We start from the raw sequence: 26,117 nt of genomic DNA on the forward strand, positions 1-26,117 counted from the left end.
CCCTACACTTTCCTACTTCTTCCACTGGCCCCATTCAGGAGATTTTTGGTTGAAGCTTTCTAAGTCTAGCACTTGTGCATATGATGCACTTGCAGTTGGTTTTGAAACTTGCAAAGAAATAGCACTGAAGAATTGTGTGGAATTTGCACACCATTTCCCAAGGTAGGATTTTTTCTTGGTTACATAGCTGCAAGAACATGGAGTTATCTATTTCAGCATTAGAAAGTATCAAGGGTACCATCAAGATCTATAACTTTTTTTAATGTATGGTTGCTCTGTTCTGTCTATATAATTTTCCTTGCAGGTTTCATTTTCTAGTAGTTGGTAACCTTGAGGGTTTTTTTTTTGTTTGGTGGTTTTAGTTTGTTTTTTGGTTTTGGCTTGGGCTTTTTTTGTGTGGTTTTTTTTTCAATAGCAGTGTTGGACAATTTTTAGAGGGCACTGGGTTGAACTTTCATCAGAAGTGTTTCTTCATATGTAAATGAGTAATGCTTCCAGGACTTGTCTGCACCTTTCCTTAGCCAAACCAGAACATCTCTGTAGTGCAAAGAAAATGCATTGTTCTTGATTTTTCCATACCAAAAAGGTGCTATTTGTAATAAACTATCTTCAGCAAATAACTACTAAGATGATAATCTTATCACAGGAGGCTTGGCAGCCTTCCATTGAGTTAGCCTGTCTCAGCAAGGAGCTGTTGCTTAAGGTACAAAGCAATCTACAGGAAAATATGATTGTGTGCATACACACATAGACAAACACACATGCTCTGTGTTTTCTCTGTTCATAGATGCATCATCATTTCCTGTCTGATGATTAGGAACTGGAATTATTATTTGGGAGACTAGCAGGATCTAATACCAGAGAGATGGACCTGACTTCTCATCTCATAAGTATTAGAAGCTAGGGAAGGTTTTGGGTTTGGAGACCCTGGTAGGTTTTGTGCAGTAATCCTGTAAGTGAGAACATTGGGCATGTTTTGTGTGTTTCTGTCATCAGGTACTCCAAACCAGTAATGTTTGTCAATGGATATCTTTATGAATGGCCATGTAAACTCCTGATGAAACTGTGATTTATACCCAATCCCAACATGGTTTCCTGTTAGAAATGATGAGGAAACACAGATCTGCTACCTGCAATTAAAAAAAAAAAAGTATAGAGAATTTTTTGTTTGCTTTCTTTGAATAAATAAAACAATGACTTCAAAATCTGTGGGATTTTAAAATAAAAGTATTACCCAAAAAGAAAGAATTATATAAAAAGATAAGAGTCCATATCCACCTTTGAGGGCATCAGAAGACCAATGTTAATGTTGTTGCACATTCAACTTCAAGATTTGATTATAGTCTCATGGCTTGATAATAGCTTATTTCAAGTTTGAAAAGCGTGGTACTGGTTTGTACCAGAGGCCTTCTAATGTGGGTGATCTTGTAGCTTTAAAGAAAATAATTTGAAACTGTTAGCTTCAACCTTACTGAAGGACACATTCTGAGGAGTTAGCTCCTTAAGCAAGCTTTTGAAGGGTGTGCTCTGCAGAGCAGCTTCCTGTTAGTTGGCTAATGGTTGACCTAGTTCTATTGCCATATGCTTCCTGGAACACATTCTAATAAAAACAAGACAGGGATTGTAGCAGGAAAGTCAAAGCCTTTATGAAATAGAAACCATATAATACTATTGCATTTTGGAGGGCTTTTTAACTAAAAATTTCAATATCTTCATGGAACTACTTACTGATTATAGTTGCAAACCCAGGAGTATTTTTTAGACCCATATATTTAATTTTTTTCACAGTTGCCTTGTAAAAAACGTTTGTATCTGTAATTCTCTGTGCTGTGTATAAAGCTAAAGTTAGTAAAATTGGAGTGAAGTTATAGCTGTGGGGAAAGATTAGATGAGATAAGGTTTAGTTAAAGGCAGGAGACAAAAGCTGGAAGCCAAAATTGTGAATTGTGGATTCAGACTTTTACCTTATATCAGATAGAATGGATCACATGCATTCAAGGTGTCATGGTTTAACCCCAGCCAGCAACTAAGCACCACGCAACTGCTCACTCACTTCCCTTCCCCCCCACCCAGTGGGATGGGGGAGAGAATCAGGAAAGAAAATAAACCTCATGGGTTGAGATAAGAACAGTTTAATAGGACAGAAAGGAAGAAAATAAAAATTATAATAACAATAATAAAATGACAATAATAATAAAAGGATTGGAATATACAAAACAAGTGATGTACAATGCAATTGCTTACCACTCGCTCACTGATGCCCAGTTAGTTCCCGAGCAGTGATCCGCCCCCTAGGCTAACTTCCCCCAGTTTATATACTAGACATGATGTCATATGGTATGGAATATCCCTTTGGCCACTTTGGGTCAGCTGCCCTGGCTGTGTCCCCTCCCAACTTCTTGTGCCCCTCCAGCCTTCTTGCTGGCTGGGCATGAGAAGCTGAAAGATCCTTGACTTAGTCTAAACATTACTTAGCAACAGCTGAAAACATCAGTGTTATCAACATTATTCTCATACTAAATCCAAAACATAACACTATACCAGCTACTAGAAAGAAAATTAACTCTGTCCCATTAAGTTTATATCTTTAATGGATAGAAAATGTAGATCAAACCATTCTCTGACTTGCTTAAGAAATTATTTCACTTTATTTCTTATGTTCTGACTTCATAAATCAGTGATACTGAGTAGTAATAGATGTCATTCAAAATGGCTGGAATGGATAAATGGAATAATGTCAATATGTTCAACAGAAGGAGATATTATCATCTAGCTTACCTATCTGTATATGTGTTCTTCCTGAGATGCTAAATATATTTGTGAAGTCAGCATTTCCTTAAGCAGAGGGTGGAAATGTTGTGGTTCAGGGGAATGCAATGGTATGAAGTCTGAAAAATCATGCTTCAGAGTAAGAGCCTTCAGCAAATTCAGTCTCCTTAGCTTTTCAAATATTTTTTTAGAAGTGACATTTAGAGGGCTCATGTAGTTACTTTGCCAGTCTGTGCCTGATACTATAGGAATCTGTACTAAGCTATAACAAGATGCAGTAGGTGGAATGTAATACTAGAAAATGGTTACTATATAAATAGTTCTTATTTAATAGTGGAAGAAAAGTATGAACCACTGGAATAATTTATAGAGTCAGAAAAGTAAGGCATCAAGTCAAAGATGACTCTAGGCTCTCTCTAGATATCATAGTGGGAGACAGACACTTCTAGAAGGTGATTCATACCACCCTAATCTAGATGCCTGTATTGAGTCTGTCTGGAATGGAGTTAACTTTCCCCATAGTAGCCCTCATAGTGCTGTGGTTTGTATTTGTAGCTAGAAAGGTGTTGATAACACACCAATGTTTTGGCTACTGCTGAGCAGTGCTCCCACAGTGTGGTGGGTTTGACCTTGGCTGGCCACCAGGTGCCCACTAAGGTGCTCTATGACTCCCCCTCCTCAACTGGACAGGGGAGAAAAAATATGACAAAAGGCTCCTGGGTTGAGATAAGGACAGGGAGATCACTCAGCAATTGCCATCATGGGCAAAACAGACTCGGGGAAATTAATTTAATTTATTGCCAATTAACAATGGAATAGGATAATAAGAAATAAAAACAAATCTAAAACGACCTTCCTCCCACCCCTCTCTTCTTCCTGGGCTCAGCTCAACTTCACTCCCGATTTTCTCTACCTCCTTCCCCCAGGCAGTGCAGGGGGATGGGGAATGGGGGTTGTGGTCAGTTCATTACACTTTGTCTCTGCTGCTCCTTCCTCCTCACAGTCTTCCCCTGCTCCAGTGTGGGGTCCCACCCATGGGAGACAGTTTTTCACAAACTGCTCCAGCGTGGGTCCTTTCCACGGGGTGCAGTCCTTCAGGAACAGACTGCTCCAGCATGGGTCCCCTGCAGGGTCACAAGTCCTGCCAGCAAACCTGCTTCAGCATGGGCTCCTCTCTCCACGTGTCCACAGGTCCTGCCAGGAGCCTGCTCCAGCGTGGACTTCCCATGGGGTCAAAGGTTCCTTCAGGGCACATCCACCTACTCTGGCATGGGGTCCTCCACAAGCTGCAGGTGGATATCTGCTCCACCGTTAACCTCCATGGGCTGCAGGGGGACAACATATTTCACCATGGTCTACACCACAGGCTGCAGGGGAATCTCTGCTCTGACACCTGGAGCACCTCCTCCCCCTCCTTCTTCACTGACCTTGGTGTCTGCAGAGTTGTTTCTCTTACATGTTCTCACTCCTCTCTCCCAGCTGCTGGTGCACAGTAGTTTTTCCCTCCTCCTTAAATATGTTATCACAGAGGCGCTACCACCATCGCTGATGGGCTCAGCTTTGAGCAGCAACAGGTCTGTCTTGGAGCCAGTTGGAACTGGTTCTATCAGACATGGGGGAAGCTCCTGGCATCTTCTCACAGAAGCCACCCCTGCAGCCCTCCCTGATACCAAAACCTTGCCACGTGTGATGGGTTGACCCTGGCTGGGTGCCAGGTGCCCACCAAAGCCGCTCTATCACTCCCCCTTCTCAGCTGGACAGGGGGGAGAAAATATAACAAAAGGCTCATGGGTCAAGATAAGGATAGTTTAATAAAGTGAAAGCAAAGGTTGTACGCGAAAGCAAAGAAAAACAAATGATATTATTCTCTACTTCCCATCAGCAGGCGACGTCTAGCCACTTCCTGGGAAGCAGGGCTTCAGTACGCGTAGTGGTTGCTTCGGAAGACAAAAATGCCTCCCCCTTCTGTCTCCCTTTACTTAGCTTTTATATCTGAGCTGACGTCATATGGTATGGAATATATTTGGTTAGTTTAGGTCAGCTGTCCTGGCTATGTCCCCTCCCAAGATCTTGCCCTGCCCCAGCCTGCCATTGAGGGGGGGGGGCAAAAATGTTGGGGAGACAGCCTTGATGCTGTGCCAGCACTGCTCAGCAGTAGCCAAAACACTGGTGTGTTATCAACACCTTTCTAGCTACTAATGCAGAGCACAGCTCTATGAGGGCTGCTATGGGGAGTATTAACTCCATCTTAGCCAGACCCAATACAATCTCCACCCCTTATTCCATACCATTTGTGTCATGCTCAGGTCCCACATAATTTAATACAGATGTCTTCTAACCACGCCATTGTATTTAATTCTCATTACTGAAATCCCTTCTTACCAACACTTACAACTGTAACTACATACTTAAACCACTTTTATACCCAACATACAGATTTATACATTCTTATTAATTACTATCTCCTGTCCTTTAAGAGATAGATATTCCATGGGCTTCTTCCACTCCTCCAGATGTTCACACACAGGTTATGACTTGGGCCCCATCTGTCAAGATGAGTGGTCAGGGCAGGAGAAGCAGTATGTTCGATTGTTGGGCACCAACACCGGCTTGGTTTGGGTCACCGATGCACTTGTCTGGTTCCTTGCGAAGTTCACTCTTCTGCAGTTCAGGTCATTCCTGCTACATTACTTCCTACAACATACAACTCACATCACAGGTTATTTTTCCCCCAAGGTTAAATGTCCTTGAGGCACACACTGGGTTTCCCCATCCTTCCGCATTACCCACCAAGTACACCCAGGTCCCTGAGCAAAGACGATCCCACGAATGGGTTTGCCTTTTCCCATGGGAGGAGAAATCCACACTGCCTTCCCCAGCCACTTCCCCATGTGCACTACGGGGACCTTATCTCCTCCCACAGTATGTAGGGGTTTTGTTTGGGCAGGACCAGGACGGTTAGCAGATCCTCTGGTGTTAACTAGCCAAGTGGCTTCTGCTAAATTTGTATCCCAATGCTTCCATGTCCCATTGCCTAGCGCTCTCAACATAGTCTTCAACAGTCCATTATATCTCTCAATTTTTCCAGATGCTTGCGGGTGATAGGGGATGTGGTACACCCACTCAATGCCATGTTTCTTTGCCCAGGAGCTTATGAGGTTATTTCGGAAATGAGTCCCATTGTCTGATTCAATTCTTTCTGGGGTACCACGTCGCCATAAAATTTGCCTTTCGAGGCCTAAGATGGTGTTTCGGGCAGTGGCATGGTTTACAGGGTATGTTTCTAGCCAACCAGTAGTTGCTTCCACCATGGTGAGTATGTAGCGCTTGCCTTGGCGTGTTCGTGGCAGTGGTCCAATGTAGTCAATTTGCCAGGCCTCGCCATATTGAAAGCCCAGCCAGCGCCCTCTGTTCCAGGGAGACTTTACTCTGGTGGCTCGTTTGATTGCAGCACATGTTTCACATTCATGAGTGACCTGTGTGATGGCTTCCATGGTCAGGTCCACCCCTCGATCACGAGCCCACCTATATGTTGCATCTCTCCCTAGATGTCCCGATGTCTCATGGGCCCATCGAGCTAGAAATAGCTCACCCTTACGCTCCCAGTCCAGGTCCACCTGAGCTACTTCAGTTTTGGCAGCCTTGTCTACCTGTTCATTATTTCGATGTTCTTCAGTGGCACGGCTTTTGGGCATGTGAGCATCTACATGACGTACCTTTAGAGTCATGTGTTCTACACGGGCAGCAATGTCCTGCCACAATGCTGCTGCCCAGATGGGTTTACCCCTGCATTGCCAATTGGTCTTCTTCCACTGCTGTAGCCACCCCCATAGGGCATTAGCCACCATCCAGGAGTCAGTATAGAGATAGAATACCGGCCACTTTTCTCATTCAACAATCCCTAGGGCTAGCTGGATGGCTTTCACTTCTGCAAACTGACTTGACTCGCCTTCTCCTTCAGTGGCCTCAACGACTTGTTGTGTGGGACTCCACACAGCAGCTTTCTGCTTCCAATGGTTCCCTACCACACGACAGGATCCATCAGTAAACAAAGCATAACGCCTTTCGTCTTCTGATAACTCATTATATGGTGGTGCCTCTTGGGCACGAGGAACCTCCTCAGGCGTTGCTCCAAAATCTCTGCCTTCTGGCCAGTCCATGATCTCTTCCAGAATTCCTGGGCGGTTAGTCGAGCCCGTTGCGTGATCAATGCTATCCACTTACTCCATGTAGCGCTGGTTGCATGATGTGTAGAGGGGATGTTTCCTTTGAACATCCAGTGTAGCACGGGCAATCGTGGTGCCAAGATGAGATACGCTTCTGTACCAACAACTTTGGAAGCGGCTCGAACCCCCTCGTATGCTGCTAGTATTTCTTTTTCAGTCGGGGTGTAGTGGGCTTCTGATCCTCGGTACCCCCGGCTCCAAAACCCTAATGGTCGACCTCGGGTTTCTCCTGGTGTTTTCTGCCAGAGGCCTCAGTTGAGACCATGCTCCCAGCTGCAGTGTAGAGTACATTTTGTACATCTGGTTCTGTCCGGACAGGCCCAAGAGCTACTGCACGAGCTATTTCCTGTCTGATATGCTCAAAGGCTTGTTGTTGTTCAGGGCCCCATTCAAAATAGTTCTTTTTCCGCGTTACTCGATAGAGAGGGCTTACAAGCTGACTATAACCTGGAATATGCATTCTCCAGAACCCCACGAGGCCTAGGAAAGCTTGTGTTTCTTTCTTGTTAGCTGGTGGAGACATAGTTGCTATCTTGTTAACCACATCCATAGGGACATGACGGCGTCCACCCTGCCATTTTATTCCCAAGAACTGAATCTCCTGTGCAGGTCCCTTGACCTTGCTTTTCTTTATGGCGAAACCAGCTTTCAGAAGAATCTGAATTATTCTTTTTCCCTTCTCAAACACTTCTTCTGCCTTGTTGCCCCACACGATGATGTCATCTATGTATTGTAGATGTTCAGGGGCATCGCCTTGTTCCAGTGCCGTTTGGATTAGTCCGTGACAAATGGTAGGGCTGTGCTTCCACCCCTGGGGCAGTCGATTCCAGGTGTATTGGACACCTCTCCACGTGAAAGCAAACTGTGGCCTGCACTCTGCTGCCAAAGGAATGGAGAAAAACGCATTGGCAATATCAATTGTAGCATACCACGTGGCTGCCTTTGATGCCAGTTCATATTGGAGCTCTAACATGCCTGGTACAGCAGCACTCAGTGGCGGTGTCACTTCATTCAGGCCGTGATAATCTACTGTTAACCTCCACCCTCCATCAGACTTTTGCACTGGCCATATGGGACTATTAAAAGGTGAATGAGTCTTGCTGATGACTCCTTGGCTCTCTAGTTGATGAATCAGCTCATGGATGGAAGCCAGGGAGTCTCGGTTTGTCCGATATTGCCGGCGGTGCACCGTCCTGGTAGCGATTGGCACCTGCTGTTCTTCAACTTGCAGCAATCCCACAATGAAGGGATCTTCCGAGAGGCCAGGCAGGGTAGATAGCCGTTTGATCTTCTCTGCGTTTACAGTGGCTACACCAAAAGCCCATCGGTACCCCTTTGGGTCCTTGAAGTACCCTCTGTTGAGGTAGTCTATGCCAAGGATACAAGGGGCCTCTGGGCCGGTCACAATGGGGTGCTTTTCCCACTTGTCCCCTGTCAAGCTCACTTCAGCCTCCAATACAGTCAATTCTTGGCATCCCCCTGTCACTCCAGAGATCCAGATGGGTTCTGTGCCCCTGTACCCTGATGGCACCAGCGTACACTGTGCACCAGTGTCTACCAAAGCCTTATACTTCTGTGGGTCTGATGTGCCAGGCCATCGAATCCACACAGTCCAGTATATCCGGTCATCCCTTTCCTCCTCCTGGCCGAAGGCAGGGACCCTCTATTGCTGTTCCTCATCAGAGTATTCACTGTCTGACCCTTGCGGTGCCAGACCAGAAGTCCCCTCACCAGAATCAAGGGAGGTGGTTTCAGTTCTTCTATGCCTGGAGGATCGCTGATTGCTTTCTTGGGCCTCTACAGCAATGACGCTGACAGCCTTCTTCTTGGGTGACCCCTTCTTAACAGCTGTCTTCCCTCTCAGTTCACGTACGCGGGCTTCCAGCTTAAAGGTGGGTTCACCATCCCACTTCCTCATGTCCTCCCCTTGGTCACGCAGGAAGAACCAGAGCGTACCACGTGGCATACGCCTTGGGCTCCCTTTCCCTCTGACCAGGGCAGGAGAGGACTGATTTCTTGGAGCATCCCTAACAGCCAAGGCACTGTCCTGTAGGGATGAGGAGACACAGAGATTTTCTTCAAAGTTTTGGAGCCAAGATGACACTTTCTCCACAGTTGGTGTTTCCATATCTGGGCAATACATTGCTGCCAAGCTGTTAGAATACAACGCTGGGGCACCTTGAATCACCTTTCTCCACATGGCCCGTGTGCACAGGACATCCTCTGGATCTTTTGAGACTTCCTCATCATCTAGATCACTGTAGATGACTTCCACCACTGCTAACTCTCTCAGGTACTGGGGAGTATTAACTCCATCTCAGCCAGACCCAATACACCACGTAAACCCAATATACACAGCATCAAGGCTGTCTTTCCAACCCCCCCCCCCCCACAAAGGCCAGTAAGCTGGGGGTGGGCAAGAGGCAATTGACGTTTACCAAAAACACATTCTAAATGCTGTCTAGTAGCCTAATGTAACAAGTTTTTCCTACCCAGAGAAATTGGCTGGATGGCTGTGTCCAAAGAGTTACAGTCAATGCCTCAATGTCCAAGTGGAAACCAGTGACAAGTGGTTTCCCTCAGGGGTCCGTACCTGGACCAATACTATTTAATATCTTCATCAACGACATAGTGGGATTGAGTGCACCCTCAGCAAATTTGCAGATGGCACCAAGCAGAGTGGTGCAGTTGATACTCTTAAGGGAAGGGATGCCTTGACAGGCTTGAGAAGTGGGCACGTGAACTTCTTGAAGTTCAACAAGGCCAAGTGCAAGGTCCTGCACCCTGGTCAGGGCAATCACCAGTATCAGTACAGACTGGGGGATGAATGGATTGAGAGCAGCCCTGCGGCAAAGGACTTGGGGTTACTGGTGGATGAAACATTGGACATTAGCTGGCACTGTGTGCTCGCAGCCCAGAAAGCCAAGCATGGCCAGCAGGTCGAGGGAGGTGATTTTCCCCCTCTACTCTGCTTTTGTGAGACCCCACCTGGAATACTGCATCAATCTCTGGAGTCCTCAGTACAGGAAAGACATGGACCTGTTGGAGCGGGTCCAGAGGAGGGCCACAAAAATGATCAGAGGGCTGGAACACCTCTCCTATGAAGAAAGGCTGAGAGAGTTGGGGTTGTTCAGCCTGGAGAAGAGAAGGATCCGGGGAGACCTTGTTGTGGCCTTTCAATACTTAAAGGGGGCTTATAAGAAAGATGGGGACAAACTTTTTAGTAGGGCCTGTTGTGATAGGACGAGGGGTAATGGTTTTAAACTTGAAAGAGGGTAGATTTAGATTGAACATAAGGAAGAAATTCTTTATGATGAGGGTGGTGAGACACTGGAACAGGTTGTCCAGAGAGGTGGTAGATGCCCCATCCCTGGAAACATTCAAGGTCAGGCTGGATGGGGCTCTGAGCAACCTGATCTAGTTGAAGATGTCCCTGCTCATTGCAGGGTGGTTGGACTAGATGACCTTTAAAGGTCCCTTCCAACTCAAACCATTCTATAATTCTATATCAAAGTTGAGTGAAATAATAAGGCTAACTGCAGGTTTGTGGTATCTGTTTTATGAATTCTGATTATTTCTCTACTTCCCCATGTAGGCTCAAACCTATAGAAATGATTTGCATTTTGGTCTCAAAGTGGAATCTGTTAGCATGGTTAGCGAAAGCTGCCTTCCTCATGGGTTTATGTGCTTTTCTGTTTTCTCATTTTCATAGTGGAAATAAGAAATAGAACAGGGTATTGGTAGTCCTAGCAGCACTACTGTAGCCTTTCAGATTGTTGTTTCCAAGGACAGTAATCCCCCAAATGGAAGAGACTTCAGGAGTCTGCAATCGAGCACTTTGGTTATCCCAAACTTCAGTCTTGCTTTGACAGCTAGGAACTTGTGGTGGGTTGACCCTGGCTGGATGCCAGGTGCCCACCAAAGCCACTCTATCACACCCCACCTCAGCTGTACAGGGGAGTGTCGAAAGGCTCGTGGGTCAAGATAAGGACAGGGAGATCACTCAGCAATTACTGTCACGGGCAAAACAGACTCGACTTGAGGAAAATTAATTTAATTTCTTGCCAATCAAATCATTGTAGGGAAATGAGAAAATAAACCCCAAATCTTAAACCACCTTCCCCCCACCCCTCCCTTTTCCCCCATTAGAACTACTTGGGTAGTTCTCTTCTGAACTAGAGATTTTGGTCCTTCAGTTATCATAGGTAATTGTTGCATTAAAAACCCAAGTAGAATTCAACAACATGTCAGTTTCCTGGAGAGACCAAACTTTAAAAAAAAATATATATGTATATTAGAAATCACTTCTATTATCAGAACATTTTACACATATCTAAAAGACCTGTCAGTTCTAATGTGTTTCAGTTTTCTGTCAGACATCGCTCAAAATCTGAGACTTTTGTCTGTTATGAAAGATATCTAGGAAATGTAGGAACTACCTTTTGTCTGCTGTTCCTACTAATCATGGGCTTTGAATGTGAGTTGAGTCTTCAGATCCTCTCTGTATTTTTTATTTAGTTTGGTTTTTTTCTGTGGTGTTTTTGGTTTTTTAGCAGCTGTTGTGCAATCAAGTCTGTTACTGAGAAAAACGATACATTAGCCTGGTTCTGGAGGTCATGCGGTAGTAAAAGCTTCACTCAGTGTGTGTATTTGCATATGTATGTGTGTGTGTATATCTATATTTTCCTTTTTATAAAGCAATTACCTCAACAGGAGGAAAGAGGGTTATGATTCTCAAATTGACAAAATAATTTGGGGTTTTAACTTGTAGTTTCTATTTTGGGGGATTGTTTTCAGGATTTGGAATATTGTATTGCAGTAGTCTAATTGGAGGAGTTAGAAGGAAATGGGAGAACAAAGGAATTCAGGAGTGAAGAAGGGGGAAGAGGTCTGAGTTGTTTCCTTTGTCTGTCGGTTTGAATGAGTGATTATTTTAATCCATGAGTAATGCTTGGATCAATGACTGTCTTCCATTGTGAAATGCAGAATAAGGTTAAGGTAAGGAAGTAAAAGCTACTTTTCAACCTATTGTCTCCCTGCTTCTCTCCTATACTTCTTATAAAATCTCTACTTTCAGAGAGCAAGTCTACAAACATAGCTCCATGTGCTCAGCTGAAAAGGAAACCCTTTCCTTTTTTTGACAGCAAAGCTTCATTGCCAAAATGTTCTTGTGCTGCAGATGGCTACAGGTATATGATACAAGTTAGTTTGTCAGCTTTGGAACACATTTGAAAGGCAGGTTCTTCAAAGAGGGTGAACTTGGCATCAATACTATGATTAACAGGTCTGGTTCTGCCTCCTTCAGCTTCTGAGACCTTAGAGATCCGTTGCAGATTCTACTTTGAGGTAAGGAACAACTTTTTCCTATTTTAATCCTCCACTTGATAATAAAAGGCTCTAATAAGTACTGTGCCACTTTACCCCAGCTGAGGATCTGACCTTAACTAGCAGAGCTCCATTAAATTTCTAGAAATAAAAATTGGAGAAATCTCTAAAAGCATATCAGTTACCAAGACTTGTAATAATTCTGCAGCTAATAAGGTAGAGGAGCAAGAGAGTGGAATGATACTCATGGCTTAATCTTTAGGTGACCTCTTATTTTTGAGGGGAAGAAATATTTAGGAGAGAATTTTATTCTTGATCTGCTTGGTGGTGTTGGCTTGTGTGGCTTTCTTTTTCCGCTGGATACTCTTCTGCCATTTTTCAACCTTCAGGAGTGGAGCTATTGCATGTGGAGCTTTGCAACAGGAGCTTAAGTTTAAAAATAAAATATCAGGCTGCCTTTCTGAAGATCCAGACAATAGCATACACACAGAGACATGATATCTTGACTGAACACAGTTATATCCATTACTGAGTTCAGAGCAGTGGACAATGAAAAATAAAGAGTCTTGTTCCTCAGAACAAAAGAGGAAGAAATGTAATGTTTCTGCACCACTGGGTACTAGTTTGTAAAGAGTGTGAGAAACCCCTCCTCAGCAAGAGGACTGAAAAGCAGTAAAGCCACATGACTCGGGCATTCTTCATGCTGTTTTCTGCAGCTCCTGATGTAGGTGCTGTAATCAAGATAACAACATCCACTGCTCTCCCTTCCTCCACCAAGCCAGTCATTTTATCATAGAAGGCAATCAGGTTAGTCAGGCATAACTGTTTCCAATCACCTTGTTCATCTTCCATATGCATGGGCATAGCGTCCAGGAGAATTTGCTTCATAACTTTCCCAGGATATCTAGGGTATTCTTAGGAATTAAAAAAAAAAAGAAAAGAAAAAAAAGGCACAAACAACCCCACCAACACCCCCCCCAAATCAAAAACAAAAAGCACCAAAACCCAACCCCCAAAGAAGAACAAAAGGGGGGGAACTACAAACAAGGTACCCCCTTCACAATTTCTAATAAATCTTGAATTTTTTTTTTCCCCTGGAACTCTGCTGGACAGTAGAAAAATGAGTAAGTTGTCCAATTGTTAGAAGTTTGAGAACAGAGTATAAGCAGTTTGGGTACAATGGTTTTGAGAGAAAAGCCTCCCAGAGCCTACAATGTTTTGGGTTTGTTACTAGTTGTCAATCCTTGGTAAGAAAACTCTTTCCCCCCCATCCCCATTATAAAACCCTCTTTTAAAATTGTCTATTCCTTTTCCATCTTCCTCCTCCCCCATGGGCTCTAATTCTAGGCTCTGCAGACATTTGGTTGACTTGGCCTAAATTCTTTAGCAAAAGGCCTGGATTCTGTACAGCACACTGAAAATGGCAACTGCTTTAAAAAAAGAAAACAAAACAACTCCAACCAAACCAAACAAAAACCCACAAAGAACAAAAATTGTTACCTTGTGTGTGGTGTATGATTTATCTACCTGCTGCCAAACTGTAAACTTCCAATGTGCTACAGAAGCTTCTATTTGTAACTGTTGCAGTAAGTTAATGTTGGGATTTTGGAGATTCAGGCACAGAAAGGTTAAGTGGTGTAACAGGGAGGGGCTGGAAGCTGGAAACCCAAATTCAGTTTCTGGCTCTGCCAGAGACCAGCTGTGTGATCTGGAGCCAGTCCAGTCCATCAGTCTGTGCTTCTGTCTGATTAGTTGAAGGAGTAAGACTTGTCATGGTAAAGATGCTCACTTAGCTTGTTTTTCACACAGAGCCTAACACAAGTGTGGGCTCAACCTATATCATTCAAATAAGTGGGTATCAACTGCACAGAATATAAATGGAATATTAGATGTTGTCCTGGGTTCAGCTGGGATAGAGTTAATTTTTACAGGAACCTGGGAGGTGGGGGGGCATAGCCGGGGCAGCTGACCTGAACTAGCCAAGGAGCTATTCCATACCATGTGCCATCATGCTCAGTATATACATGGGGAGTGGGCCGGGGGGAGGGCTCTCCTGCTCTCGACTTTGGGTGGGGGAAGTGGCGGAGCGTCGGGTCCCGGGTGGTGAGCAGTTGCACTGTGCATCACTCTTTTTGTATACTCTTTCATTAGTACCGTCGTTGTTGTTGTAACTTTTTTTTGCGTTGTCCCAGTAAACTGCCCTTATCTAAACTCTCGAGGTTCCAGTTTTTTTTTCTTTTCTCTCCTCCGTCTCCCCCCTATCCCACCGGAGGGGGCGGGAGGAGTGAGCGAGCGGCTGCGTGGTCCTTTGTTACCGGCTGGGCTGAAACCACGACAGTCCTTTTTGGCGCCCAACGTGGGGCACGAAGGGTTGAGATAACGACAGATCTGGCTAGAGCGTGTTGAAACAAATTTGTCATACGCATTCCTTATATTAGATAAATAGATGTTAGTCACAATGTTGATTAATTTGTTTAAATGGTGGCGTTTTGTAAGTCCTTATATGCTCTATGTATTGCCTGTAGTTACGTTTCTCACCTCTGGGAGAGTGATTGGGATTATCATTTTGCTGTACTGGGCAATGTCGACTTGTGAAATGATTACATCACTGGTCATGAGGTTAAGCTGGTATCTGTATGAGGCAGTGATATCATTTCCATACTTTGGGCACCTTCTATCGGATTTTATTGGTAATTACAGCCAATCCATGGGGAAGTTAGGGGGGGATACTTCCCCCCGTCCGTTCGCCTCCCTTTTCTCCTTCCGACTAATTACAACAGCTTTTGAGAACTTTGAATATCCTTGGGATGCACAAGCCAGTGTGCTGTTAGTGCTATGCCTCCTGAATATGTTTCAGGTCTTGTTTAGGGCTACAAAAAGGCTCTTTAAGAGTACCACCCAGAGATCTGCCTCAAAGCTGGATATTCATGGGTGACACGGGCTGAAGAGGCCCCGCTGTATAATAAACTGCCAGAAAATGAGAGGCAATATGCTCTGTTCACTGATGGGTCCTGTCGCATTGTGGGAAAACATCGGAGGTGGAAGGCTGCTGTATGGAGTCCTACACGACTAGTCGCAGAAACTGCTGAAGGAGAAGGTGAATCGAGCCAGTTTGCAGAGGTGAAAGCCATCCAGCTAGCGTTAGACATTGCTGAAAGAGAGAAATGGCCAGTGCTCTATCTCTATACTGACTCATGGATGGTGGCAAATGCCCTATGGGGGTGGCTACAGCAATGGAAGAAGAGCAATTGGCAGCGCAGAGGTAAACTCATCTGGGCTGCCGCACTGTGGCAAGATATTGCTGTTCGGATAGAGAAGCTAGTGGTAAAAGTACGCCACGTAGATGCTCATGTACCCAAGAGTCGGGCCACTGAAGAACATCAAAACAACCAGCAGGCAGATCAGGCCGCCAAGATTGAAGTGTCTCAGGTGGACCTGGACTGGCAACGTAGGGGTGAGCTGTGTATGGCTCAGTGGGCCCATGACACCTCGGGCCATCAGGGAAGAGATGCAACATATAGATGGGCTCGTGATCGAGGGGTGGACTTAACCATGGACACTATCGCACAGGTTATCCATGAATGTGAAACATGTGCTGCAATTAAGCAAGCCAAGCGACTGAAACCCCTGTCGTATGGAGGGCGATGGCTGAAATATAAACAGTGGGAGGCCTGGCAGATTGACTATATCACACTCCCACGAACCCGCCAAGGCAAGTGCCATGTGCTTACAATGGTGGAAGCAACCACTGGATGGCTGGAAACATATCCTGTGTCCCACGCCACTGCCTGGAACACTATCCTGGGCCTTGAAGAGAAAGTCTTATGGCAACACGGTACCCCAGAAAGAATCGAGTCGGACAACAGGACTCACTTCCGAAACAACCTCATAGACACCTGGGCCAAAGAACATGGCATTGAGTGGGTATATCACATCCCTTATCACGCACCGGCCTCTGGAAAAATCGAACGATACAATGGACTGCTGAAAACTACATTGAGAGCAATGGGGGTTGGAACTTTCAAACATTGGGATACACATTTAACAAAAGCCACCTGGTTAGTTAATACTAGAGGATCCGCCAATCGGGCGGGCCCCGCCCAACCAAGACTTCCGCATACTGTAGAAGGGGATAAAGTCCCTGTAGTGCACATGAGGAGTATGTTAGGAAAGACAGTCTGGGTTAGTCCTCCCTCACGCAGAGACAAACCCATCCAAGGGGTGGTTTTTGCTCAGGGACCTGGGTACACCTGGTGGGTGATGCAGAAGGATGGGGAAGTTCGATGTGTACCTCAGGGAGATTTGATTTTGGGAGAGAATAGCCAGTGAACTAGGCTGTATGATATTTAACTGCTAAATAACCTGCCAATGTATGTCATTGTATCTATAGTGTCTATATGCCATATCAAGGGTATTACTGTAAGAATTACCCAAATGACTGAAGAATGGACTTTGAAACTGAGCCAAGAACAACAGTGATAGAACTTGAACTGGTGCCCAGCAATTTCCTCAAGATCAACATCTTCGACCTGCAGGCCAAGGGTGTGGGTTGCATCAAATGTACCAGCCACAAGTTCCAGAGGCAGCATACAACAACCCAACACCTCACATCATCTCTCTTATCCTGAAGAAGTGTTACAACAGATGGAGCCCCAAAGTCATGGACTAAATAAAATTGATGGACACATTGGAGGGATAGCCCATTGACTAAGGGAATACTATTTGTATGTGTGTGTGTGTGTGTGGGGGGGTCCATATACATATATATATATATAAGACAAGGAAAGTGGTAGTGGTTGATTGGAAAATGTAAGATCTGGGCATGATGTAGATGGTATAGAATAAGGGGTGGATAATGTCCTGGGTTCAGCTGGGATAGAGTTAATTTTTACAGGAACCTGGGAGGTGGGGGGGGCATAGCCGGGGCAGCTGACCTGAACTAGCCAAGGAGCTATTCCATACCATGTGCCATCATGCTCAGTATATAAATGGGGAGTGGGCAGGGGGAGGGCTCTCCTGCTCTCGACTTTGGGTGGGGGAAGTGGCGGAGCGTCGGGTCCCGGGTGGTGAGCAGTTGCACTGTGCATCACTCTTTTTGTATACTCTTTCATTAGTACCGTCGTTGTTGTTGTAACTTTTTTTTGCGTTGTCCCAGTAAACTGCCCTTATCTAAACTCTCGAGGTTCCAGTTTTTTTTTCTTTTCTCTCCTCCGTCTCCCCCCTATCCCACCGGAGGGGGCGGGAGGAGTGAGCGAGCGGCTGCGTGGTCCTTTGTTACCGGCTGGGCTGAAACCACGACAGATGTGCTACTTAGAATATATAATTCGGTCTTTTTGTTTCTCACATACTATCAACAGGTTATGGGTCTTCAGATTATGTTCAATAATTTGAAGCTGTTATCTGCTTGAGGGTAGGAAGGCTCTACAGAGGGATCCGGACAGGCTGGATCGATGGGCCGAGGCCAATCGTATGAGGTTCAACAAAGCCAAGTGCCGGGTCCTGCACTTCGGTCACAACGACCCCATGCAGCGCTACAGGCTTGGGGAAGAGTGGCTGGAAAGCTGCCCAGCAGAGAAAGACCTGGGGGTGCTGGTTGACAGCCAGCTGAATATGAGCCAGCAGTGTGCCCAGGTGGCCAAGAAGGCCAATGGCATCCTGGCCTGTATCAGAAATAGTGTGGCCAGCAGGAGCAGGGAAGTGATCGTTCCCCTGTACTCAGCACTGGTGAGGCTGCACCTTGAGTACTGTGTTCTGTTTTGGGCCCCTCACTACAGGAAAGACATTGAGTTGCTGGAGCGTGTCCAGAGAAGGGCAACAAAGCTAGTGAAGGGCCTGGAGCACAAGTCTTATGAGGAGCGGCTGAGGGAGCTGGGGCTGTTCAGTCTGGAGAAAATGAGGCTGAGGGGACACCTTATTGCTCTCTACAACTACCTGAAAGGAGGTTGTAGCAAGGTGGGTACTGGTCTCTTCTATCAAGTAACTAGATATAGGATGAGAGGAAATGGCCTCAAGTTGTGCCAGGGGAGGTTGGATTGGATATTAAAAAAAATTTCTTTACTGAGAGGGTTGTCAGGCATTGGAACAGGCTGCCCAGGGAAGTGGTAGTGTCACTATTCCTGGAGGTGTTCAAAAAACGTGTAGATGTGGCACTTCAGGACATGGTTTAGTGGGCATGGATGATGGTTGGACTCGATGATCTTAAAGGTCTTTTCCAACCTAAACAATTCTATGATTCTATGAAAACCAGCTTTTGTCTTTTTTCTCTGCGAGATAGTACTTTCTGTTGTTTTACTGTATTTTAAATGGTTTATTTGTAGTACATGAGCAGAAACCTGAGTTGCATCATATTGTCTTGTTTCCCTTTGGTTTTCCATAAACAACTCACTCTTCCTTCCTCTCTCCTTCTTTCTGTCCCCTGTGGGCTCCCTTTCTCCCTCCCCCTCCCTCCCTCTTGCATGCACACCCTAGCTCACACATGCTCTTGCTCTCTTCCTCTGGCTTCCCCCACCCCTCCCTCTGTTTCTGTCAATCCAAATAAAGCCATGACTCTAACATGGCAGTGGAGATTGAGAACTACTGCTTAGTCTGCTTTCCAAGTATTGATAAACCTCTGGTGGTGGTGAACAGCATTGACAGCAAAGAGTTTATGTCCAGCAGCACTGTATCTTCTACTACATGTTTGGAGTTGTAGTAAAATAAGGGACTTTCTGAAGCCAAACCTTAAGAAGGCTTTTTCTTGACATTTTATATAGTCCTTCTCTTTAGACTTCATTACATTGCTTCTTCATAAATATATATAAAACCAAAATCCTGGTCAAGTTTAGGGTTTTCCTGCCTTTGGACCCTTTGCCTTTTCTTGAATTTATCTAAATACCTTCATGTATTTTTGGGGCATTTTTTTTTTCCTTCTTTTGAGAAGTTCCCATTGTCAAGTAAGCATATTCATGTGAGCTTTCCAAAAAGCCCTTCTTCCTGGGACTCATTCTTTCAGCCTCTTTTCTTAGGTCTGGAAAACTGAAAATCTCTTCCTGTATTTACCTTGCTTTAAGACTAAGTGCTCTCTGGGGAACTGTGTTGAATTTCTTACTTTTTCTGCCTTAAAAATATCAAGGTTTTGGGGTTAGTCTCCAGATTACACATTTCCTAAAGTTTAGGAAACTTAATACAAGGCCTTTCTCTGAAGTTCACTGTCCCATGATTTTCTTTTTCAATAATGATGTGCCTTTCTCCTTCAGAGAATTTAAATAAAACATGAGGGCCAGGTTTGAAGTTGGTGATGGCCTGTCTTGGTTTCGGCTGGGATAGAGTTAATTTTCTACCTAATAACTGGTACAGTGTGTTTTGGATTTAGTGTGAGAATAATGTTGATAACACACTGATGTTTTAGTTGTTTCTAAGTAGCGCTTATCCTAAGTTAAGGATTGTTCAGTTTCCCATGCTCTGCCAGCAAGGAGGTGCACAAGAAGCTGGGAGGGAGCATAGCCAGGACAGCTGACCCTGAACTAGCAAAAGGGATATTCCATACCACAGAACATCATGCTCAGTATATAAATTGGGGGGGAGTTGGCCGGGAGGGGCAGATTGCTGCTCGGGCATTGGTCAGCAGGTGGTGAGCAATTGCATTGTGCATCACTCGTATTTTCTTGGGTCTAATTTATCTCTTTTTGTCATATTCCTTTTCATTACAATTATTATTATTGTTATTATATTTGTAGTATTGTTATTATTATATTTTATTTCTTTTTTATTTTAGTTATCAAACTGTTCTTATCTCATCCCACGAGTTTTACTTTCTTTTCCCCAATTCTCCTAAAATTCCTCCTCTCCACTGGGAGAGGGGAGGAGTGAGCGAGCAGCTGCGTGGTGCTTAGTTGCTGGCTAGGGTTAAACCACGACATGGCCTGAGGTGACTAAGATCATTAATGATCCATTTCTAAATTACAAGAAGCTATTTGTTTAGTTCATAGGGTTAAGTAGAAAGTAAGAACAATATATTCTGAATTGGAGGGGGAGGGTCCTTCTCTCTTGATGAACTAGTCTTGATCTTAACCCTCCTTGTGACAAGAAAGGTAATTTTCCTCATATGTAGTTTGATTATTTATACATATTACCAGGAATAAAGTTTTTTTGGGAACCTGCTGTGATGGGTTGACCCTGGCTGGTTGCCAGGTGCCCACCAAAGCCGTTCTATCACTCCTCCTCCTCAGCTGGACAGGGGAGAGAAAATATAAGAAAGAGCTTGTGGGTCGAGATAAGGACAGGAGAGATCACTCACCACTTACCGTCACGGGCAAAACAGACTCAACTTGGGGAAAATTAACTCACTTTATTACAAATCAACCAGAGTAGGGTAATGAGAAAGAAAACTGAATCTCAGAACACCTTCCCTCCACCCCTCCCTTCTTCCCGGGCACAACTTCACTCCCGGCTTCTCTACCAACCCCCCCAGCGGCACAGGGGGACGGGGAATGGGGTTTACGGTCAGTTCATCACACGTTGTTTTCTGCCGCTTCATCCTCCTCAGGGGGAGGACTCATCACACACTTCCCCTGCTCCAGCGTGGGGTCCCTCCCACGGGAGACAGTCCTCCACAAACTTCTCCAACGTGGGTCCTTCCCACGGGCTGCAGTTCTTCACGAACTGCTCCAGCATGGGTCCTTTCCACGGTGTGCAGTCCTTCAGGAGCACACTGCTCCAGCGTGGGTCCCCCACGGGGTCACAAGTCCTGCCAGAAAACCTGCTCCGTGGGCTCCTCTCTCCACAGATCCGCAGGTCCTGCCAGGAGCCTGCTCCAGCGTGGGCTTCCCACGGGGTCACAGCCTTCCTTCGGGAACCCACCTGCTCCGGCGTGGGGTCCTCCACAGGCTGCAGGTGGATATCTGCTCCACCGTGGACCTCCATGGACTGCAGGGGGACAGCCTGCCTCACCATGGTCTTCCCCACAGGCTGCAGGGGAATCTCTGCTCCGGCGCCTGGAGCATCTCCTCCCCCTCCTTCTTCACTGACCTTGGTGTCTGCAGGGTTGTTTCTTTTACATGTTCTCACTCCTCTCTCCGGCTGCCGTATACCGCCTGTCCCAACTTTTTCCTTCTTAAAAATGTTATCACAGAGGCGTTACCACTATCACTGATTGGCTCGGCCTTGGCCGGCGGCGGGTCCTTCTTAGAGCCGGCTGGTATTGGCTCTCTCTCGAACACAGGGGAAGCTTCCAGCAACTTCTTACAGAAGCCACCCCTGTAACACCCCCCCCGCTACCAAAACCTTGCCACACAAAGCCAATACACCTGCCTTTAATTTTCTATTTCCCCATGTTTTGAGGATGAAACCAATGTAGTCCTGCTATTCTCAAAGTGAAAGTAAGCCTAAGGCAGTAGAAAGCCATTTCTTAATTTTAAATTTATTTTTGCTTACTACTTTGGTTCAAATGCTTGAAATTCTGAAGTATTTATAATGGCAGGAAATATAAGATGTTATACAATGAATTTTTAAAAAGGGGAAAATAGCCACAATATACTTCTAGTGTATACATGTAGGGACTGTAGCTCTTTTAAAGACACAATTGGTTATAATTTCTGTCCCCCTAGTTATGGGCCTCATTTACATTAAGAAAATCTTAGTTGTCTTTTTTTTTTCTTCCTTCTTTGTGATCCATTTCCTGTTTGGTATTTCTCAGGAGGAAGAAAAAGAAATTTTATCTTGGTGATTAACCCTCAAAGAGCTTATTTAAGGCAAGAAGTAATGAAGTGGGATGGAAGAACACCATTAGAAGCTTTAACATCTTGCCACTTTTGATACAACTTGGCTTTAATAATAGATCTCTCCTTAATTTGAATGCTGGAATAGGGGAAAGAGCAGCAGCCACAAGTTTAGTATGCTATTTGAGAGATGAGATGCAAGGTTAACAGAGGGTTTGTTTGTTTTCTGCATTAAAAAAAAACAAACAACAACCATGCTTCTTTTATAGACAGGACTTTTTCTTGAAGTGCAGTATGGATGTTCCATTTAGTTTCTGCTAGATATGAATATCTGTGTATTTCATAAATTATGACACTTGAGCCAATATACTTGCCTTATTTTAAATATTTTATATCTAGGCTTGTTAAAAACTACACAAAATAGTGTTTCTTGAAAGGAGCAAGTGGGTGTAGACAGAAGTTGAGGGGGAGGAGAAAGGTTCTCATTTCTTCCCAATGTATTGTATTTCAGTGTGTGTATATATGAAATTAATATTTGGGACAAAGTAAAATGTTTTGGACAATGTGTAAATGCTAATGTCAAAGTGCTTTTCCTTCCATTCAGGGATGTCATTGTTCAGCAAAGCTGTGACTAGCAGATTGCTATCACTGTCCCAAATGGACAGAGGCCTTGCACTTGCACAGAGGGAGAGAATCTTTTGGGAGTGAGGTTTTTTTTTGCAATCTAGTGATAATCACTGGTGTGAGATAACTGTTAAAGGCAATTTGTCAAATACTGCAGAAGTGTATATTCTCATACCTGGGGCAGAGATGCTGGCTGCTGTTCCTCCAGTGAGTCAGTGGGCAAATAATAGAATAATAGAATGTTTTGGGTTGGAAGGGACCTTTAAAGATCATCTAGTCCAACCACCCTGCCATGGGCAGGGACATCTTTCAGTAGATCAGGTTGCTCAAAGCCCCATCCAGCCTGACCTTGAACACTTCCAAAGATGGGGCATCCACAACTTTTCTGGACAACGTGTTCCAGTGTCTCACCACCCCATGCCACTTCCAGTCTTCCCCAAAATTTTGCTGTTAGTGCTATTTGGAAATGACATTGATTAGGGAGTGCAAGTTTTATTTAAGTAACTGAAATGCAAAGACAGCATGACCTTAGCACATCTCAGCGCACAAATGTGCAAATCTTGCTCTTTGTCTCCTTTATTTGCTGTGTCTTGACACAGAATCACGGAATGATTGGGAGTGGAAGGGATCTCTGGAAGTCATGTGTTCCAAACCTGTTTTGCTGAATGGCAGGATTCCAAGTAAAAACACAGACTCCAGTCTAATATATAAAAATTAATATGCTTTAATATATATACATATAGTAATAATCAAAAAGGAAAGATAAGCAGAGTAGTGATGCACCAGTTCGTTACTGTAAAGCAAGGCAGTGATTAAGAAAAGGATACATCACCAATTACCACTTGTCCTGGTTTCAGCTGGGATAGAGTTAATTGTCTTCCTAGTAGCTGGTACAGTGCTATGTTTTTGAGTTAGGTATGAGAAGAATGTTGATAACACTGATGTTTTCAGCTGTTGCTAAGTAATGTTTAGACTAAGTCAAGGATCTTTCAGCTTCTCATGCCCAGCCAGCAAGAAGGCTGGAGGGGCACAAGAAGTTGGGAGGGGACACAGCCAGGGCAGCTGACCCAAAGTGGCCAACGGGGTATTCCATACCATGTGATGTCACGTCTAGTATATAAACTGGGGGGAGTGGGGGTGGGGGGGATCACCGCTCAGGGACTAACTGGGCATTGATTGGCAGGTGGTGAGCAATTGCACTGCGCATCATTTGTACATTCCAATCCTTTTATTATTACTGCTGTCATTTTATTAGTGTTATCATTATTAGTTTCTTCTTTTCTGTTCTATTAAACTGTTCTTATCTCAACCCACAAGTTTTACTTCTTTTCCTGATTTTCTTCCCCATCCCACTGGGTGGAGGGGGAGTGAGTGAGTGGCTGCATGGTGCTTAGTTGCTGGCTGGGGTTAAACCACAACACCACTTCAAAACCATCATCCGGGTTCACACTTTGGCTGGGAAGCCCCTCGGCAGCTGGCCCCTGGAGATCCTCGGTAATTGGGAAGGTCCTATGCAGTCCGTCCACCCATAGGTGAGGCTTCAGGAGTCATCCCGAGAGTTTCCCACTCTTTATAGTAAGTAACAAACATCTTACATAAGTCTTTTTGGCAGTGTGAACGTGCAGACTGTTATGCTCCCCTTATCAATCCCATCCGGAACACTGGCCAGGTGTTCCGCGTGTGACCGAGAAACGAACGATGTCCAGTCGGCACACAATAAAATATTGTCCAGATGTTCATGTTACTATTTACAGAGGTGGACAAGGATAAAAGTGGTAATTAATCAGAGGTAATACCATCCAGATGTTCGGCTTGCTATTTACAGAGGTGGGTAATTATAAAAGCAGTAATCAATCACAAGCAGTAATCAACTATTCTCATCACAAAACCCCCTGCTCAAGTGGAGCCACCTAGAGCCAGTTGCCCAGGACTATGTCCAAATGGCTTTTGAATATATACCTCCCTTCAGGTATTTACATACATTGATAAGATCCTCCCTGAGCCTTCTCTAGGCTGAACAGTCCCAGCTCTCTCAGCCTTTCCTCATAGGAGAGATGCTCCAGTCCCTTAATCATCTTTGTGGCCCTTCGCTGGACTGTCTCTAGTAGTTCCATCTCTTTCTTGTAATGGGGAGCCCAGAACTGGACACAGTACTTCATGTGTGGCCTCACCAGTGCTGAGTAGAGGGGAAGGATCATCTCCCTTGACCTGCTGGCAACACTTCTCCTGATGCAGCCCAGCATATCATTAGCCCTGTTTGCGGCAAGGGCATATTGCTGGCTCATGTTCAACTTGGTGTTCACCAGGACCCTCAGGGCCTTTTCTGCAAAACTGCTACCCAGCTGGGTGGCCCCCCAGCATATATTGGTGCCTGGGGTTGATCCTCCCCAGGTGCAGGACTTGACACTTCACCTTGTTGAGCTGCATGAGGTTGCTGTCAGCCCATTTGTCCAGCCTGTCGAGGTCCCTCTGGATGGCAGCACAACTGTTGTATCTGTCATGACCCGGACTGGACAGACCAGGAAGTCGTGTTGAATTCGGAATTCCCTTGGGCTAAATGAAGGTGAAACGACACCAAATGATCAGTTAAACATTTTTTTTCATGGAAGAAGCAAACTGAACTTGGGAGGCATAACAGTAGGTGGTGTGGTTTCTCACAACAGGAATTGGTATGGAACTATCTCAGTAAACTGTGTAACCCGTGGTAACCATATACATCAATTCAGGGAAGAAGGAGCTCCCTCCCGTTGAGTCACGAGGTTCAGAGCAGACCCCCTTGCTTTCTAGACTCCTCCTCAGAGAAGGGCCTAGGGGCAGCTGGATCCACTCTTAGTCTCAGACTTGGTCTAACGGTTTTATGTCTTAAAGGGATGAGGTGTAGGGATTATGGAAAAGGAAAAGGAGAGAAGAAGACAGAGAGAGAAAAAGGAAGAGAGAAAGATTTCACCGGCCCTGGGTCCAGCGTTGGTTCAGTCAGCCAAGGGGTCCACTCAGCCGAGGGGTCCGGTTCCAGTGGGCTTGCACGTGTGGGGCTTCAGTTTGTCTTTTTATCATCCTTGCCCCTCCTTTGGGTGGGCACTCAAACTTATTAGGCCAATTAGGTGTAACCTTCGGGTGGTGGGCTTGGGGAGCGTTTGGGGAATAACTTCCCCTTCCCTGCAGATGTGGCCATTGTTTGATCTTTGTATCAGAACAGTTTATCAGAACAGGGAGCTGTGCACCCTCCAGCGCCGCACCCTCCAGTACGCCCTCCCTGCCCTATTGCTGATGTCTGTGCTGATGGGCTTTTCACCTGTGGTTCCTTGCTGTGCAGGGTTCCTTGTTATGTTGTTATGCAGAGTTCGTCTTTAAGCAGAACTTGCCCCACCACAATGTTTGAGACATTAACTCTTTCAGTCTCTCACAGTATCAAGCACTCGTCACATTTTTCTGCCATCAGCAAACTCTCTGAGTGTACACTCTGCCCCATCATCCAGAT

General features: G+C 45.1%; 1 protein-coding gene across 8 annotated transcripts in view; it reads left to right on the plus strand.

Moving 5' to 3' along the window:
• Positions 1 to 26,117, plus strand: part of LOC121232836 (zinc finger protein 462-like) — a 127,249-nt gene that overhangs the window by 14,485 nt on the left and 86,647 nt on the right. The window contains exon 3 of one of the 8 annotated variants that reach the window (XM_041121281.1): positions 12,140 to 12,341. The exons of 5 other annotated variants lie outside the window; for them this stretch is intronic. The gene's annotated coding sequence lies outside the window, so the exon portion shown is untranslated. Of the gene's footprint in view, positions 1 to 12,139; positions 12,342 to 21,946; positions 22,720 to 26,117 lie in introns of those variants that run through there. 2 more of the 8 variants (XM_041121282.1, XM_041121284.1) reach the window with 2 other exon arrangements.

This window comes from Aquila chrysaetos, chromosome W (genome assembly GCF_900496995.4).
Source record: "Aquila chrysaetos chrysaetos chromosome W, bAquChr1.4, whole genome shotgun sequence".
NCBI lineage: Eukaryota > Metazoa > Chordata > Aves > Accipitriformes > Accipitridae > Aquila > Aquila chrysaetos.